At 33.5% G+C, this 19668-nt stretch overlaps 1 long non-coding RNA gene and 1 pseudogene across 1 annotated transcript; both read right to left on the bottom strand.

The window, feature by feature from the left end:
• LOC108663280 lies at positions 4797 to 16205 on the bottom strand (annotated as a pseudogene).
• LOC108663432 lies at positions 18774 to 19236 on the bottom strand. Its single transcript, XR_001929412.1, has 3 exons — positions 19134 to 19236; positions 18962 to 19021; positions 18774 to 18862 (listed from the first exon to the last, which is right to left on the bottom strand). It is a non-coding gene; the product is annotated as an uncharacterized LOC108663432 (long non-coding RNA).

The raw sequence follows: 19668 nt of genomic DNA, 5'->3' as shown, positions 1-19668 counted from the left end.
ACTCAGACTCATTTGAATCATGTATGCCTCAAGCATTTTCGAATTCCAATTTCCATAATATATTAGGAAAGTTTCATTATCTGACTTCATTATCAAGGTCAACTTCAATCATCCTTTGTTCCACTCTTTCATATGAACATAACATCATTCTTCCTTAACTAATTTACAAATTGTACTTGAAATTGCAAGGCTTAAAACTAGATTCTCCTCAAGTACCTTTCAATGTTAATATGATATCACTCTCAATGTACATATCCGCTAAAAATGTAGTATGTGAGTATCGAACACATAATTCATAATCAAAAATAAATTTGGATGTCTAAAACATTCATTTAAAATGAAATTATGACTATTAGAATAAAATAAAAATATTGAATAAAATATTCAATTTTTTTATAAAATAATATTTTTAGAACACTGCATAAATAATTTTTACAGCGTAAAAGCAAAATAAATTCATATATATTGTAATACAGTAAGTCAGAGTATTTAATTTAATTGATAGTAACAAGTGGGCCCTCGAACAATCGAAAGTAAGAAAAATTATGAACCTACAATTTGGAGGATGCAAATCCAATGGTGGTCCTTGATAAAATCAGCTATCTATAGACTATCCTGAGCCTGAAATGGATGGAAATGAGGGTGGTGAGATTATATAATCCCAGTGAGTAAACAAATACCATTTAAAATATCTAAAGCCGAGTAAATGGAGACAAATAAAATAATTAACATACTGTAATTCATCACCTTTCAACTCATTTCAATCAAATAAAATCAATTCATATAAATCGAGTAATCAACATGGCTTATGAATTTCTTAAAACTTTGGCTCGTGCCAAAACCATTCTCATACCCAGTTATCAAGGATGCCTTGATCGAGGGCTATCCCAACCGAGTCCGTCAAGGCTGTTAAAAAGTTATGTATGCATAAATCATGTTTTTATTTTGAAAACATAGCCGTTTCTTGGCGTTGGCTGAGTTCACCCTCACGTGGTGGTTTCGCATGAAGTGAACTCTAAAGTGTTAACCTCAAGAGTTATCCACCCGCGCCTCTCATATTGAGGTAAGATATAACGGGGTTTACCGTGCCCCTCTAATAGGTTGGTCCACAGAAACCCGCCCATTGCAGTAAGCTAATCAATATCCCACCAATGCAATAAAAATTCAACAGCATGACATGACAATTTATCATTATCCAGCCTATCAAGGCAAACAACAGTTTATACATTTCAACACAAATATCAATTCAGCCATTCATGCCAATATTGTCATAAGTCAATCAATTAGAACCATAAATTCACAATACATCAAATGGTCTCCAATTACTCTATTTTCAAAGCCATTATTCAATTTTAAAACAATTTTATGAAATCATTTCATTAAATCACATTTGGTTTATAAAACCGAAAAATTAATCATTTAATTCATTTTGCATGAAATTCACAAAATCAGATAAAAACCACTTTAGATAATTAAGATGATAGTAAGGTTACTCACTATTTTGAGAGTCGAATTCCAAGTACTCCGATTCTTGATCCTCAGGTACTAGCTCTTTACTTTTGCCAGAATGCTCACCACTTAGACATACACGACACATAATTCAATATACCGTGTCATACCATTATAAATCTATTTTAGGCTCTTTACTAATGTATAAAATGGGATGCAAATTGTTCAGATTACCGTCTAAACACGGTGTTCTACACAAATTCATTTGGGTTCCTAATTAAATCAGTATTGGCCTAATTCGATCTATCACTCAATTAATTGGCCAATATGTCTAATTCAACTCCAATTAACTCCATTTTTCTCCCAATACACCAAATCATTAAACACAATTTAAATAACTTGAAATGTGGCAAAATCATCCTCACATTTTCTCTTGAAAAATTCAGCCATTTTGAGTGCATTAACACCATGGTTTTTCCTACTTGATTCTCACACCACAAATAACTAATTCCTAACCAAATCACTTGAAATAAAATCAAAATCATCATCAATATTCTACATGGAGAATTCGGCCAATGATGGGTTATGGGAGAAAATGAATTTTTCTTGTTTGATTATCATGCTACACATCACTAACTAACTAAAAACACTAGAATATCTTAAAATCTAGCCAAAACAACCATCAAATCTTCTCTCTCTAAATTCGGTCAGCCATGAATCCTTCATGATATCTTGTGATTCAACCATGGAAAATGCAAAATAATGCATGGGAAAGGTAGATCACAAGTCAAAATCAAGAAATTTTACCTTCGATTGCTTGATTACTTGAAATCCACCAATTTTTCTCTTGAATATTCACCCTAGGGTTCTTGTTCTTTCTTTTCTTCCTTTGTTCTTCTTTGGCCGGCCATATGAATGAGAAATAGGCTGATTTTGTGCTAATTTATAAGGAAAATAATGAATGGATGAGATTTTGACACATGTCACCATTCCATTGGTCCATGTGTCATACTTAGCCATTAATCAATCTCTCTCCACCACTTAAATTTTCTCAATTATCCATGATAATATTGGGTAAAATTCATGTGCTGGACAAGTGTTGGGTGGTGTAAAATTACAATTTTACCCTTGGGTGACAAAATGACTATTTTGCCCTTATGGTCAAAAAAATGCCGAAATTAAAATTTTTCACCTCTTAAACTCAAATTATACTCCAAATGATCAATCTTAGTCAAAAATTTCATCCAACACTCACATCTTAACCACGGGTGACAAAATGACCATTTTGTCCCTAGGTCATAAAAATTCTAATTTCACTCCAAATCGGTCTTTGAACTCCGAATCACCATTTTAAGTCATTCTGGGGTTTTAAAATTCTCAATTTTATCTTAAAATCTCTATTTGGACTAGTTCGAGGCTTAATTCAACTTAATTGTACCATTTGGTACATTGCCATCCTTTAACGATTTCTGAGGTACCCAAGTTAGCAAACATGCATTCTTATGTAAGAATGACATAATAAACATATTGCAGAGTTGGGCTTGACAGTACTCAAGTAAGCAAATATGCATTCTTATGTAGGAATGGCATAATAAACATATTGTAGAGCTGGGCTTGACAATTATCCATCCACTTGGTGGTAAAATTATCTTTAGAATTAAAATAGTGATGGTGTAAATTATTATGATGACTTCTTTTATGTTCATGATCATAATTATTAAATGAAGTTATATTTATTTCAGGGAATGGATGGATTCTTGACCATGTCCATAATTATTAAATGATATTGCATTCATTTCAAGGAATGGATGAATTTATGATTTTTTATTAGTAGCTCGTTTGTCGCATTCACTTCAGAGAATGAACATTCATGATTTTTCATTAATAGCTATATAATAACAAATTCACTTTCCAATCAAGGAACAAACTATAATATATAATACATGGTAGCAAAATTCATATTAAGGTTAATTTTTAGGGAATGAAAATACCAAATAGATATCAAGTCACTTACCTGATTTGCTACAATTAGAAATTAAAGACCAATTATTGAAATCCTTTTCCAACTTGGAGATGATGAAAACAAAATAATACCATTACTTGCCTGATTTGCTAAAACCATTGATCAAAACCCAATCATTGAAATCCTTTTGAAACTTGAAGATGATAAAAACAAAATAATTCTAAAACGTAAGATATTAGAGGATCGTGTTGATAACGTGTTATGAAAATATAACTAAAAAGAACAAAAAAGATAACTTAAAAGAATAATTAAAAAGAAGAAAGAAAGTATTTAGAGGGAGAAAAGAGATCTTATTGAAGTGTGTGTTCACAAATGAACTAAGAAAGCCTATTTATAGGCAAATAACTCCCTTATCTTGATAGAATTTACAAGATGAACATTAAGGGATTAGATGGATTAAATCTTAAGCCAATCTAATTTACATCAAATCTAGATTAGATAACAAAAAATGGATATACAATCTAAAACATTTTGTCTAAAACTTGCCCATGACAAGCTTATTTGCAAATTTATTTTGTGCGTTGGTTAATCAAATTATCTTTATTTTCGTAAAATTGAAAATAATTTTCAAAATTTTAAATTTATATTTCATTAACCATCCTATGTTATATCTACTAAATATAAAAACAAAATGAAACCAATTTGTAAAAACTAATTTAAAACAAAAAAGTATTAATGCAAAAGATAATAGTATAATATATGTGAGAAAAATTTGAAGTATATCATGTTTTAGTCATGCTTGTCTCCATGTTTTCAATATTTTGAAATTAATGCCCCATTGTTAGAATAATCACATGGCATCAATGTAAGTAAATGTGACAACCATGAGATTTGATTGTGAACATCTTGGATCATATTCATGGTTATGAGAAGCAGGTTATGTTATGAAATAAGATAGTGTTAACTACGTCAACATTGGCGTAGTAAGTTCTATGCAAGATATTGAAACTAGCCAAACCAGTAAACTAATTTCTTAAGGGAATTAACCAAAAGGGTACCAATAAAATATATTACTGAAACTTAAATATGGATTGACACATATTGGGGCACTGCCTTCTTATTCTCACTTGTGGAGGGAAGAAAAAACAAGAAATTCAAATTCTACAGGGTTGCCTTCCACACGCCAAGTATAAAGAACACAAAAATGCATCCCCCAAAATACAAAAACATCTTCTCAATTGATTCACGTGAATAGATGTATAAAGCTGACAACAAAGAAATTGACACAAGCCTCACCTATCATCTAACATTAAAAAAGGGAAGGCTACAAAATTTAGAGTTGAACATTTGAATGTTACATCCATTTCCTAAAATGAGCAAAGATTTAGACCTTAATGGATACTGCTTCTCTACTGTCCACTTCCTCTGCTTTTAGCTCTTTAACTGCCTTTATAAGACCTTGCATGATTCCATTAAGATACAACCCATTCTCTTTCATTTCATCTAGTAGCTTCTCAACTATTTGCCAATCTAAAGCCTTTAAGCAAAAAGATTGGATCAATTTATTGTATTCATCCACATTAGGTTGGACCCCAAAATCCTTCATCTCAGCCAACAGCTTCAAAGCCTTGTCAAACTCTTCAATTTTGCAATATCCACGAATTAGAGTGTGATAAGTCACAGGGCTCAACTTCATATGCTTTTTCCTGGCTTTTGATAATACTTCACAAGCCTCATCCATCTGGCCAGCATTTGCATAACCATTCATCACAACAATGTATGTGTAAACATCAAGTTTCAACCCCTTATCCTCCATCAGTTTTATCATCTCCTTCGCTTTGTCCATATCTCAAACCTTAGAATAACCATTGACCACTGAATTAAATACTGCATTTTCAAGAGGTGGGCCCTCTGCAATCATTTACAGAAACAATGTTTTTGCTTCATCAAGATTCTTCATCCTACACAGACCACGAATAACAGATGAAAATGGCTTGATTGCATATTTCCTTGCTTCTCTGGAGAATCCATCCAACATCTCTAAAGCTAAAACTCACTGTTTCATCCTTTTTACAGAGTGAACTGATCAAGAAATTAACAGAAGACCAAGTCAGCTGCTTGTTTTTCTCCTTGGCCAACAAATAAACAGTGTAAGTATTCTCAACCTTACCGCCTCTACAAAACCAAGATATTATCTTTCCCACTTGCTCACCATCTGGCAAGCTCTCCCCATCAAGCATTCTTTCACATACAGGCTAAGCTCAATCATAAATCGACTGTCAACATAGAGCTTTAATAGTGAAATAATAAGTAACCATATTGGGACACATCTAAAATCCCCAAATTTGTTGAACACCTCTATAGTTGCCTTTCCTTGACCCAACGTTGAAAACAAAGCAATCAACTCATTAAGAACATCCATAGTCAAAACCCTATTCTCTTTGTCCCCAATATCCTTAACCAAATCCCATAAATCATAAGCATCATTCTTCCTAAGATCACTACAAATAACCTTAATGAGTGAGTCAACAACAGAAGTAGTCATTTTACACCCTGGTTTCTTCATTACCCATTTGAAAAACCTAATCAAATTTTCACCTGATATAAATGGAGTCTGAAGAACTTTATCAACAAAATCTTCATTCAAATCCAAAGCCATAACATCAAGACTTGACTCCAAAGACCCATCAACTCTACTTTGCAACAAAAACAACACATTTTTTAACTTGTTCCCGTTAATCTCATAAACTTAGATATTTGGTCCCAAATAAATGTGCTAGAAGGGGGTAAATAGCACTTTTTGGCTCTTACTAAATCTGATTTCGAATTGAGGGTAAATTGCAGGTCAATGATGAGAAATTTGAAGAAAGATGAAGGAACAGTTTTAGAAAGAATGAAAATGAAAAATAAAACAAAGGAGACAATACTCAAAGATTTATAGTGGTTCGGTCAAAGACCTGCATCTACTACCTTGGTTGTTCAACCAAGGATTTTCAAACTAAATCACTAAAAATGGTGAAATTCCCAAGCTCCCACCAAGTTTTTACAATGGCTTTTCACAAGCTCAGCCCCAACCTTTAACAATGGTTTTTCCCGAGATCAACCAAAACCCAAAACTAACTTTTTCTAGGCTGAGTTAGAACCTATACACACAATCAAGCTAACCCAAGCTTGATTAGTCCCTTTAGAGTGTCTTGCACACTCTAAGTAATCAAGAAAAGTAGAAATAAAGAAGTACCTATGATCACTAACTTGATCTGAATGGTACAAAGTGAAGTGCTTAATTCTATTACAAAGATTGGAGTGAAGTGCAGAAAGTATAAAGAGAATTTGTTGCTATTTTTGAGCTCTTTTTGATCTTGGAAGCCTTAGATATGTTCTTAGCCGTTGAGGAGGGTTTTTATACTTAAAAAATAAACTCTGATGGATGTTTGATAGTTTCTGACTATTGGAAAATAGTTTGGAGTAGCTCTAGCCGTTAATTTATCTTATAGTATTCAAATTCAAATCTTTAGACAAAATGCTCTTAGTCAACTAACTATGCTTCTTAGTCGATTAAGTCGTCTTTGTCTCTGAATCCAGTTTTTGGTAGTAAGCTCTTAGTTGATTAACTATGCTTTTTAATCGATTAAGTTGTCTTTGTCTCTGAACCCAATTTCTGGCAGTAGGCTCTTAGTCGACTAACAATACTTCTTAGTCAATTAAGTCGTCTCTGTTTTTGAATCGACCATCTTCATTCTTGAGTTTTAGTTGACTAACTCCCTTCTTTATCCAACTAAGAGGCTTCTGTTTTGTGGTTTAAGTTTTGCTCCTCATTCTTATGAGATTTGATATTTGCTTGTTAGTGATTAATTCATTATTGGCATACATTTTTCATCTTGCACACTCAAGTAGCATCGTTAGACCATAAATGAGTGGGAACGTTTTATTATCATCAAAAACTAATGGAGCCAACAATCTCCCCGCTTTTTGATGATGACAAAACATTCCTTGATTACCAGCACAGTGTTTATTAGATCCTTTTTGTTCTGCACAAAATGAGGATTTTCTCCCCCTGAGTATGTGCTCCCCCTTAGAGTATGCATGATTTTATTATTGAAGAGCTAGAAGAGGTAGACTCATCAGTGCCAAAATGGACATTGAGGGGTTCAAGAGATGGCAAAGGTGATGATCTTTTTGGTGAGGAGTCAAGGGAGGATCATTCTGAAACTTGGAGTCGATCTTGAGCAAAAGACTTGACTGAGGGTTTGGCTTTCTCAGCTATTCTTGAAGACTTTCTTCTTTTGAGGAATTTTGTCTTTGTTGCCATGGTTTTCTTGCCTTTACAAGTAGGTCTAGATTTATTTTTGGTGGAAGCGGTTGCTTGCCCTTGTTTTGTGTGAGTAGGTCCACTCTTTCTGGCAATGTGAACTAACTCAGGAGAAGCCCTTGTAGATGTTGACTTCTGATCTTTGTTCTGTGCTGTTTCTTTTTCTGCTTGTTCTTCTCTGACCATTTGGTGAAAGACATCCATTATTGAAATTTCCTCAAAGTTAGGAGGAGATGGTTTTTTCTGGTTGTGGTTCATCATGTGGTGGAGAGTTATCATTAAAGGATCTAAGTACTTCAGTGCCTTCATTGGATTCTTCTTCATTTTGAGGCTCATGAGTGAGGGATTTCCTTGCTAGAACAAATTCTTGTTCATCACCTTCAGCTTGAAGGACAAGACTTTCAGTAGCTTATTCTGCTGGTGCTGGACTTAGTGTTACAAAAGTGTCTTCAATTCTAAGACCAGAAGGTGTTTTTCCTTTTCTTTCATTACATTTTCCAACTCTTCCAACTTATTTTCAATTTTTTGTATCCTTGTAGACTGGTCAGTGAGTTTTCCATCAATTCTCATTGGCAAATTTAGAATCATTTCATTCGAAATTTGGGAGGAAGCTATCTGAGTCTAAGTAGGGGTGGAATGCTCATCCTTTAGAGTAATCTTAGGGGTCTTGACAAACTTTTCTCCTTCTAGTTTGTACCCCATCTTTGGCAAACTTCCTGGATAGATTGCCTAGTCTCTGCTTTTCACTTGGTCCATTTCGTATCTTGAACTCCATATCCCTTTTTTCTTAATCAAAGAGGTAATTATGTTTCCATACGACAAATTTACCTTATCAACTTGACATGTTCCTCTCATCCTTTTTATCATGAATCTGCCTAAGTTAAGAAGAGTAGCATTAAAGACATGCTCTATTAGCCACATATCTTGAAAGCTTACATAGTTGAAGCTACCGCTTCTTCCATGAATTATAGAGGCAATGAAATAATGCAAGATCCTAATCTGAGGGCTTTTAATGAAACTAGCATAACTTTTGGATGAATATATTTCCTTTTTCCTTGTTATTAGTTCTCACAGAGATGAGGGATCATAATCTTTAGGAATTTCATATTCTCCCTCTTCACACTCAACTTTGAGCAGACTTCCCAAATCCGTGGCCCTGACCACAAACTCCTTATCATTCAAGAACACATTCAGACCATCATTAACAAAATCCTCAAGTTCCTCAAGTTCATTTTCATCTAGTGCAATGCTAACATAGAATGCCTTCACTAACTGGCACTATAGGTTCTGTTTTTAAAGACACTAAATTTCCTTAATTTTATCTTTTCAAAATAATCTGATAAACCTTCTTTAATTTTTGAAACATCATTAAAGCTATCCCAGTCAATGTATTTCTCATATGAAATCGGTGCATTCTCTATCTTCCTAAACCTATCCTCACGAGTTTTATTTCTAAATTTAGTGGATGGAGGAGTACCTTTTCTGATGGATTTTTCTTTTTCCTTCTTTTTCTCTGATTTCTGTTCTTTCTCTTTCTGTTTCTTCCCAGTTTTCTCTGTCACCGAGGCAGACTCATCCTTTTTCTTATTCTTTTGAATTTTGGATGGTGGATTTTCTTCCATGGGTCGTTTTCCTTTCTGTTTTTTTCCAAAATATTGCTAGGTAAAGTGGTTTTGGCCATCGATTTTGAGTGGATTCAGACTTAGGCTTTGAGAGTTTGAGATAAATGGGGTTTCGATTTTCAGAGGAGTGGATTCTGATGTGAGAGAATGAAGGTGGGAAGTTAAAAGTGGTTTTTCTTTTTTAAAAAACCGTCAGACTCCCCCTCTTAAATGTAGTCAATTACCCCATTTTTCAAATTTCAAAATTTTACCTATCTTTTTATTTTTCACTTAAGTGGTTTATTTTTCTTTTCTTCTTCACCCGATATGCTTGCTCTTTTTTTATTATATTTTATCTTGGTTTCTTAACTAACTAAGTTTTGCTCTTATTCGACTAAGTTTAGTAACATAAAGAAACAAAATGCTTTTAATTAGTTAAGCGATTCTTTTAATCAACTAAGTACTTACTATCTTATGAATGAAAGCTCACAAATTTTCCTAAAGCTCCTGTACATTAACCATTCCTAGATTTCTCCTAATTTTACAGAATCGTTCCTCATTCAGGGGCTTGGTGAATATATCAGCTAATTGTTGCAAGGTATTAACAAACTCAATCTTAATGTCTTTTTTAATCACATGGTTTCTAACAAAGTGATGTCTAATTTCAATATGTTTGGTCATAGAGTGCTGAATAGGATTCTTTGATATATTGATGGCACTCGTGTTATCACAGAATATTGGTACATTATGCATGGTTACTTCAAAGTCTTTTAATTGTTGTTTAATCCATAAAATATGAGCACAACAACTACTTAAGGAAATGTATTCAGCTTCAGCAGTTGAAAGTGCAACAGAGTTTTGTTTCTTACTTGACCAAGATACAGGTATGTTTCTTAGAAGCTGACAAGTGCCATTAGTACTTTTTTTAATCTGTTTTACTTCTTGTAAAGTCAGCATCAAAATATCCAATAAGATCAAAAGATGATCCTCTTAGATACCATAGTCCTAGACTTTATGTGTTCAATAGGTACCTAAAGATTCTTTTTACTGCAGTTAAGTGTGACTCTTTAGGTTGTGATTGAAACTAGGCACACAAGCATACACTAAATTGAGTATCAAGCCTGCTAGCAGTTAAGTAAAGCAAATATCCAATCATACCTCTATAAAGCTTTTAATCAACACTTTTTTCTCTCTCATCAGCATCAAGTTTAGTGGAGGGACTCATTGGTGTGCTGATTGATTTCAGTTTCAGCATATCAAACTTTTTCAGCATGTCTTGAACATATCTTTCTTGATTGATAAAGATGCTCTCTTTACTTTGTTTAATTTGAAGGCCAAGAAAGAATTTCAGCTCACTCATCATGCTCATTTCAAATTTACCCTACATTTCTTCAACAAAATTCTTGCACAAAGCCTCATTATTAGCACCAAATACAATATCATCTATATAGATTTGAACAACAATTAAATCATTCAAGTGTTTCTTAATAAATAGTGTTGTGTCAATACTCCCTCTAATATACCCCTTCTCAACTAAAAACTTTGAGAGTCTTTCATACCAAGCCTTTGGAGCTTGTTTTAGTCCATACAAGGCCTTATGTAGTTTGAAAACATAATTAGGTTTTTCACAATCCTCAAATCTGGGAGGTTGTTTGACATAAACTTCCTCTTGAATGAGACCATTTAAAAATGCACTTTCACATCCATTTGAAATAATTTGAAGTTCATGAAACATACAAATGCAAACAATAATCTTATGGCTTTTATCATAGCAACAGGGGCAAAAGTTTCATCATAGTCAATGCCTTCTTCTTGGTTATGTCCTTGAGCCACTAACCTAGCTTTGTTTCTAATAACATTACCTTGCTCATCTACCTTATTTCTAAACACCCACTTTGTGCCAACAATTGGGTGATTGAATGGCCTAGAAACCAATATCCATACACGATTTCTTCAAATTGTTCAAGTTCTTTTTGCATGGCCAATATCCAACTTTCTTCTTTTTCTGCCTCTTCAAAGCTTTTAGGCTCAATTTGTGAGATGAAAGTTGGGAATTCATATGTTTCTCTAATTCCTTTCCTGGTTTTGACTCTTTGTGTAAGATCACCAATGATCTGTTATTGTGGATGATGTTTGATATATTTCTATCTCTTTAGAAGATTAATGTGTTGATTTTTAGTCCTTTGCAGAGTTTCTAAAAGTGGAGGTTCTGTTTCTCTTCACTGTTTTTCATGTTTTCTAAGCTCATTTCTTCCATTTGTCTTTCTAAGTCCTCTACATCATTTTCATCAACAAGAACTTCCTTTTGCAAGGCATTAGATTCATCAAAAACTACATGGATAGACTCTTCAACTGTTAAGGTTCTTTTGTTAAAAATTCTACAAGCTTTTGAGTTTAATGCATATCTTAAAAATATTGCCTCATCACTCTTAGCATCAAACTTTCCTAGAGAATGTTTTCCATTGTTCAATACAAAGTATTTGCAGCCAAAACTTCTAAGGTGAGAGATGTTTGGTTTTCTACCTTTGTATAGTTTATATGGGGTTTTTGATATCATGGCCCTTATTAAGACCCTATTAAGAATGTAGGTTACTGTGTTGACAACTTCTGCCCAAAAATACTTTGGTAGATTGTTTTCACAAAGTATGGTTCGACCTATTTCTTTTAAAGTTCGATTTTTTCTTTTTAGAACCCCATTTTGTTGAGGTGTTCTAGGTGCTGAAAAATTATGATCCAACCCCTTTTCATTACAAAAGTTTTCAATTCATTACAGAAGTTTTCAAACTCATCTCCCTTAAACTCACCTCCATGATCACTCTTAATGCTAACTATGACAAGTCCTTTTTCATTTTGAACCTTCTTACAATGATTTATAAATGCAGGTAGAGCATCATTTTTATGAGCAAGAAAGTAGACCCAAGTATACCTAGACTAGTCATCAACTATCACAAAGCCGTATGATTTACCTCCTAGGCTAGTTGTATTAATTGGACCAAATAAATCAATATGCAATAGTTCAAGAGTCTAGAGGTTACGACAATCTTCTTGGTTTTGAAGGATGTTCTAACTTGTTTACCTTGTTGGCAAGCATCACAAATATGATCATTCTCAAATTTAAGTTCAGGCAATCCAATAACTAGATTTTTTCTCATCAATTTTGAGATGGTATGCATGCTCACATGTTAAAGTCTCCTATGCCATAACCAGCTATCATTTTCTTCATTTGCCATAAGACATGTTTCACAATTAAGCTCAAGATTTTCAAAGAATATAACATACATATTTTTTTATTCTTTTTCCTATGAATGAAGTTTTGTTGGTACTAATGTCCATCACTTCACATTTATTTGAATTAAAACATACCTTAAAACCTTTATCACACAATTGACTGATACTTAATAAATTATGTTTTAAACCTTTAACAAGCAACACATGACTAATTTGAGCTTGAGAATTCTTACCAATAGTTCCTATACCATGAATTCTACCTTTTGAATCATCTCCAAGAGATATAGTGCCTCTATTTTTCTTGTCCAGCTGAGCAAACAACATTTCGTTTCCAGTCATGTGTCTTGAGCAGCCACTATCTAAGTACCATGGTTGCTTCTCCTTCAATTGAGCTCTTGAGCATACGTCTTTTCTGTTTGGCTTAACTTGCAAGACAGATTTTCAATTTTTCTTAACGATTACCCATACCTTAATGGGTCTTTGAAGGTAAGCTACTACATAGGATCCTTTTGGAACCCAAATCCTTTTTTATTTTCTACGTGCTTCTTTTTTTATAACAATCATAAGATAAATGACCAAGTTTATCACAAATATAACATCTAGATGAGACATTATCAGAATTTTTCTTAAAATATGTGTTTCTTCTTGATTTTTTTTTGAACACTTAAGAGCAGTATTTTCATCAACTACTTTTTGTAAAGCTTCGGTTCTGTTTTCCAATTCCAATTTCAGAATTTCAAAATCTATTTTTGAATGTTCTAGTTCAGTTTGAAGAAAGTTTCTTTGTTCAAAAACAGAATTGAAGTCATGTCTTATTTTTTTCTAAATCTACCTCAAGAGATGCAGTTTTTCTTTTCAAAACTATGTAGTTTGAAGCAAGTTTTTTGAATTCATCATAAAGACATTCATATTCTTCCTAAAGTTCATCAATAGAAATATCACAAGGAGCTGAAGATACCTCGAATTCCTTATCTGTTGCCACCAAACATATATTTGCTCTTTCTTCTTATTTTTCTTCTTCAACATCTGAACTTGAAACATCACTATCAGACCAAGTTGCAGCCACCATTGCCTTCTTCAATTTTCTGTTTTTCTTGGGAGTTTCCTCCTTCAGCAAGGCGCATTCTGACCTGAAGTGTCTAGGCTTCTTGCATTCGCAACATATAACCTCTTCCTTCTTGTTGGACTCATTTTTATTTTTGATTCTCCATGAAGAACCGTGATCTTTTTTGTACCCTTTCCTAGCCAATCTCCTGTTTCTTTATCCCATAAGTTTTCTGAATCTTCTTGCCACCATAGCCAATTCTTCATCATCACCACAGGATAAATTGTCCAATTCTTCTTCAAGAATGCTTGCTTTTAAGGCAATGCTTTTATTATTTTCTTTTGCTTTTTTCTTGTCTTATTCTTCCTCTTCCTTAAGCTCCAGCTTGTGAGTGAGAAGTGACCCATAAAATTCATCAAGGGTGATGGCATTTAAGTCCTTGGCTTCACGAATGGTAGTCACATTTGGTTTCCAATTTTTAGGTAGGCTTCTAAGAAGTCTTTTGACAATTTTATGTTCGAGAATTGGTTTGCCTAGCTGACTAAGTTTATTGGTGACATTAGTGAACCTATCTAGCATGCTAGTGATATCTTCACCAGGTTCCATCTTAAACATCTCATAATTATGAGTTAGGAAAGCTATTTTGGACTTCTTAACTTATGAAGTCCCTTCATGGATAATCCTAAGTTTATCCCACACTTGTTTAGCTATTGTACAGCTTAACACTTTGTTAAACTCAGTGGGAGTTAAGGCACAATGTAACGTATTTATTGCCTCGAAGTTTGTCTGAACCTTTTTGATTTTAGCTTCAGTCCATTCAGCCCTTGGCTTAGGAATCATTTCATTTGTCACTACATTTATGGTCAAGGGAATGAAGGGTCCATCAGTGATGACATCCCACATTTAATAGTCTATGGCCCTTATGTAGATTGACATTCTAGTGTCATCAAATAGAGGTGGTCTGTTTGTGGACTGTCCCTCAGCAATTACTGATTTTTAAAGAGTCATTAGGATCTCCTTTAGGATGTTAAGCCTTGAGAAAGAGGGATACACTCTGATATCACTTGTTGGTCTTAAATAAATGTGTTAGAGGGGGGTGAATAGCACTTTTTGGCTCTTACTAAATCTGATTTCGAATTGGGGGCAAATTGCATGTTAATGATAAGAAATTTGAAGCAACATGAAGAAACAATTTTAGAAAGAATGAAAATGAAAAACAAAACAAAGGAGACAATACTCAAAGATTTATAGTGGTTCGGTCAAAAACCTACATCCACTACCTTGATTGTTCAATTAAGGATTTTCTAAATCAAATCACTAAAAATAGTGGAATTCCCAAGCTCTCACCAAGCTTTTACAATGGTTTTTCACTGGCTCAGCCACAACCTTTAACAATGGCTTTTCCCGTGATCAATCAAAACCTAAAACTAACTTTTCTTAGGTTGAGTTAAAACCTATACACTTAATCAAGCTAACCTAAGCTTGATCTATCCCCTTAGAGTGTCTCGCACACTCTAAGTAATCAACAAGAGTAGAAATAAAGAAGTACCTATGATCACTAACTTGATCTGAATGGTACAAAGTGAAGTGTTTCATTTTATTACAAGGATTGGAGTGAAGTGCAGAAAGTATGCAGAGAATTTCTTGCTATTTTTGAGCTCTTTTTGATCTTGGAAACCTTGGATATGTTCTTAGTCGTTGGGGAGGGTTTTTATACTTGAAAAACTAACTCTGATAGATATTTGACAGTTTTTGACTGTTGGGAAACATTTTGGAGTAGTTCTAGCCATTAATCTGTCTTCTAGTATTTAAATTCAAATCTTTAGACAGAATGCTCTTAGTCAACTAATTATGCTTCTTAGTCGATTAAGTCATCTCTATCTCTAAATCCAGTTTTTGGCAGTAAGGTCTTAGTTGACTAACTATGCTTCTTAGTCGATTAAGTTGTCTCTGTTTCTTAACCTAATTTCTGGTAGTAGGCTCTTAGTCGACTAAAAATGCTTCTTAGTCGATTAAGTCATCTTTGTTTCTCAACTGGCCATCTTCATTCTTGAGTTTTAATTGACTAACTTCCTTCTTTATCTAACTAAGAGGCTCTGTTTTGTGGCTCAATTTTAGCTCCTCATTCTTATGAGATTTGATATTTGCTTTTAAGTGATTAATTTATTATTAGCATGCATTTTTCTTCGTGCACACTCAAGTAGCATAGTTAGACCATAAATAAGTGGGAATGTTTTATTATCATCAAAAACTAATGGAGCCAACATGGATATCTTTTTCTATGTCATTTTGGTCATCCTTAGAGACGGAACTGTCCATCTGGGTCTCATCACCAACAGAACTCTCAAAAGAGGGAACTTCCATGCCATTAGTCTCAATCCCAAGGGCAAAACTATCCAACTGGGAATTCCTATTTTCTGCAAATCCCAGAAATGAATCATCACTTGGATTTGCAGAGAAATTAGAGAGGAAATGAAGGGTTTGAAAGAGTAAGGTTTTTGAGAGATAATGGTAAGGTTTTTGAGTTTCAGAGAGAACCTAATTGATGTTGGCTACACAGAAGATTCGTGCTAGTGCCTGTTTGGACCTTCTTGCCATTGATATCCACATTTCTTCTAGTTGCAGGAACTTCGAAGCTATGTAAATGTGCAAAACCTAATCCCTAATCTTTGAGAGGTTTTTGCTTTTGCTTTTGTTTCTTTTTTTTTAGTGGATCAAGTTACTCGAATTCTAGGTCTTGAAGAATGGGTTATGCAACATCTACTTAAAGCCCATGTTATAACTAGTAAAATTATTTTTAAAAAATAAAAAAATTTATTAAATGGGTTGACTTTTTTTTTTTGGAAAAATGGGCTTATATTACTAATAATTTAGATGTGAATGTGGCATATGATATAGTTTCAACCAGGTTGGTGGCGTCACCATTTTTTTATTCCAATTTGTTTAGCAAATTTATGAGAATTTGGTACAAAACTAAAGAAGACAAACAAAGGGTACAATGATGGCCACAGTAGCAATTTTGTTCAAATTTTATGATGATTACAACTTTTTATGTTTGAATTCCAAAACTCAAGTATGGTTACAACCAAGTAATGACAAAATACACCTTTAGTAAAAAAATGAATTCTTGTGTCGAGAAATAGGTTCCATTGTCTCAAAGTTACTATTCCAACTACCCATTTTCCTTCACAATGGCATCAAGATCTAACGTAAATAGTCTAATAATCTAACAAGTTATTTTAATATTTAATTTTTTATTTATTATTTAGTATTTAGAGTTTTCTTTTCATTTTATTTTACTTATACGATAAGTAAATATGGATTTAGAAATTTACTTTTCTTGTACTCCAAGGAAGTCTAAGGTAGCATACTTCTTTATTTTGATTCACTTTACTTGCACTTTAAGTTTAGATTAAGTAGAATTAGACTATTATAAATAGCACTATTAGGCTTAGTTTTTAGGGAACTTATTTTTTTTGAATTATTAAATGATATTATATTTTCTCTTAAATTTTGAGTGTAAGTTTTTGGTTTGAAACTTGGTTATCAATTTTAAAGGCTCTGTCGAGTGCTAGCCTTTGTTTTCACGCTAATTTGCTGTGTCAATTGGTATCAAAGTGGGAAAAACTTGCCTAATCTAATGACATGTGACCCAATTATGGTAGACGACTGTTCTCATGGTGAAGATCATGGAACTGAGACCTTGCGATCTGCAGTGCAAGATCAAGGGGTGGCGTTGAGAGCTTTGAAGGAAATAATGGATCCTAGATTCCAACTTTTGGAATGATGTTTTGAAGAAATTGCAGATCGATTTGATGCTTTAGGAATATATGCCAACAAAAATCAAAATGACGAAATACCAAAGGTGATGTAGCTCATGGACAACCTATCGGCAGACCTGTTCTTGCAAATGGGCATAGACAATAAATGTACAAGGAAGATTCAGACAAAGAAGATGATTATTTTGTATAACTTGTGAGATACACTGAACATGGAAGGAATGATTATAGTGATCGAGATACCAAAGATTTCAAATTAAAGGTGGATATTCCTTGCTTTAATGAGACTCTAAATATTAAAGAATTTTTGGATTAGATTGTAGAAATAGATAGATTTTTCAAATATATGGAGATTCTAGAAGGAAAAAGGGTGAGACTTGTCGCTTGCATATTAAAAGATGGAGCTTTTGCATGGCGGGAAAGGTTACAGTCCAGAAGAAATCGTGAAAGGAAAACAGTAGTTAAAACCTGGTATAGGATAAAGCAACTGTTACAGAAGGATTTTTTCCCTTCTGATTATGAGCAGATTTTGTTCCAGAAGTACCAAGGATGCCATCAAGGTCAAAAAATTGTACATGAGTATACTGTTGAATTTATGAGATTGGCAGAGAGGAATGACCTGAGGAAGACTAAAAGGCAACAGGTTGCAAGGTATCTTGAAGGGTTGAAGCCACTTGTTAGAGAAAAGATAAGGGTATAGGTATTGCAAAATTTATCTAAAGCATGAAATATTGGTTTAGAACTGATGTTATAGGAAAAGAATAGACTTGATTATTCTCGCAAAAGTTACAATGGGGATAATTATAGAGCATGCAACAATAAGAATCAATCAGCTCATGATATTTTGCATGTAATGACCAGTATAGAGAGGAAAAGGCAATTAGAAAGCAGAAAGTGATAGATGCAAAAGAAGGGTAAAAAGTTACAAATCCCTATGTCAAACTAACCCTAGGAAAGTGTTTCAAATGTAATCAATTTGGTCACAAATCTAGTAAATGTTCTATCAAAAAAGCAATTCATGCGGTAGAACTAGGAAAAGAGGATGAAGAGATTTGCTATGATCCAGATGGGGATGATGACAAGTACGACGATTATGACAATGGCTAGAATTATGTGGTAAGAAGAATGATGTCTTCTTTAAAACAAAAGGATAACACTCAGTGAAAGCAGTTATTTCCAACTAGGTGTACTATCACTAAATGTTTATTAGATGTGATTATTGATAATGGTAGTTGTGATAATATTATTGGTAAAGATGTTGTGGAGAGTTTGGGATTAAAGCTAAAAAGTACCTCAATCCCTATACTATTGTTAGATTAATGCAGTAGAAAAGATTCAGGTAACAAAACGATGCAAGGTAACTTTTTTCATTGGTAAATATAAGGATGAGGTACATTGTGATATTGTGGATATAGATGCTTGTCACTTGTTATTTGGTAGACCTTAGCAATTTGATGTTGCAGCACAACATGATGGAAAAGAAAACACCTATAGATTGGAGAAAGATTGCATAAAGTTTACTTTATAGCTAACGAAAGGAAGTGCCAAAACCAAAGCCTCTAAAGTGGAAGGGCGAACTTTTTTTACCCTTACTCATTCAAGGAATGAGATAGCTGCTACTTTCAAGGAGTCAAAGAGGTGCATGCTCTGATTATGAAGCAAGTGTTGTCGAATGAAAAAGATCAAAAAATAGTAGAGCATCCAAAAACAGTTAAACTATTATTAGAAGAATTTAATGAGGTGATGCCAAAATATTTACTTGACGGTTTACCATCCATGAGGGATATTCAACACCATATTTGTCACAACCCGGTACTCCCCTTGAGCCCGTGACAACCGCTGCTATATCCGGATAGACATTCATTGCTCGAAAATGCCAACCGAAATCTCGCAAGACTTTAATATCAGTTTTCGCACCTCCCCTATGAGCAACAGTTGTTAAGTATCATGTTTTGAGAGATTATAAACTATTTCCAAATCAAAACAATAGAAAAATAATTTTTTTCTCACAGGGGCATTTTGGTCATTTTTCCTCAAAAATCTCGAAACTAGCTAAAAATGTAGCATACGAGTGGAAAACACATATTTCATAATAAAAAATAAGTTTAGATGTCTAAAACATTCATTTAAAGTGAAATTATAACTATTTGAATAAAATAAAAATATTCAATAAAATATTCTATTTTCTTATAAAACAATATTTATAGAGTTACCGGTAAATAATTTTTGTAGCGTAAAAGCTAAATAAATTCATACTTACTGTAATACAGATAACCAAAGCATAAGATTTAATT

The sequence above is a fragment of the Theobroma cacao genome, chromosome 9 (assembly GCF_000208745.1).
Source record: "Theobroma cacao cultivar B97-61/B2 chromosome 9, Criollo_cocoa_genome_V2, whole genome shotgun sequence".
Classification (NCBI taxonomy): domain Eukaryota; kingdom Viridiplantae; phylum Streptophyta; class Magnoliopsida; order Malvales; family Malvaceae; genus Theobroma; species Theobroma cacao.
Note: the sequence above shows the minus strand (reverse complement) of the source record. Positions and strands in the feature narration are given on the sequence as shown.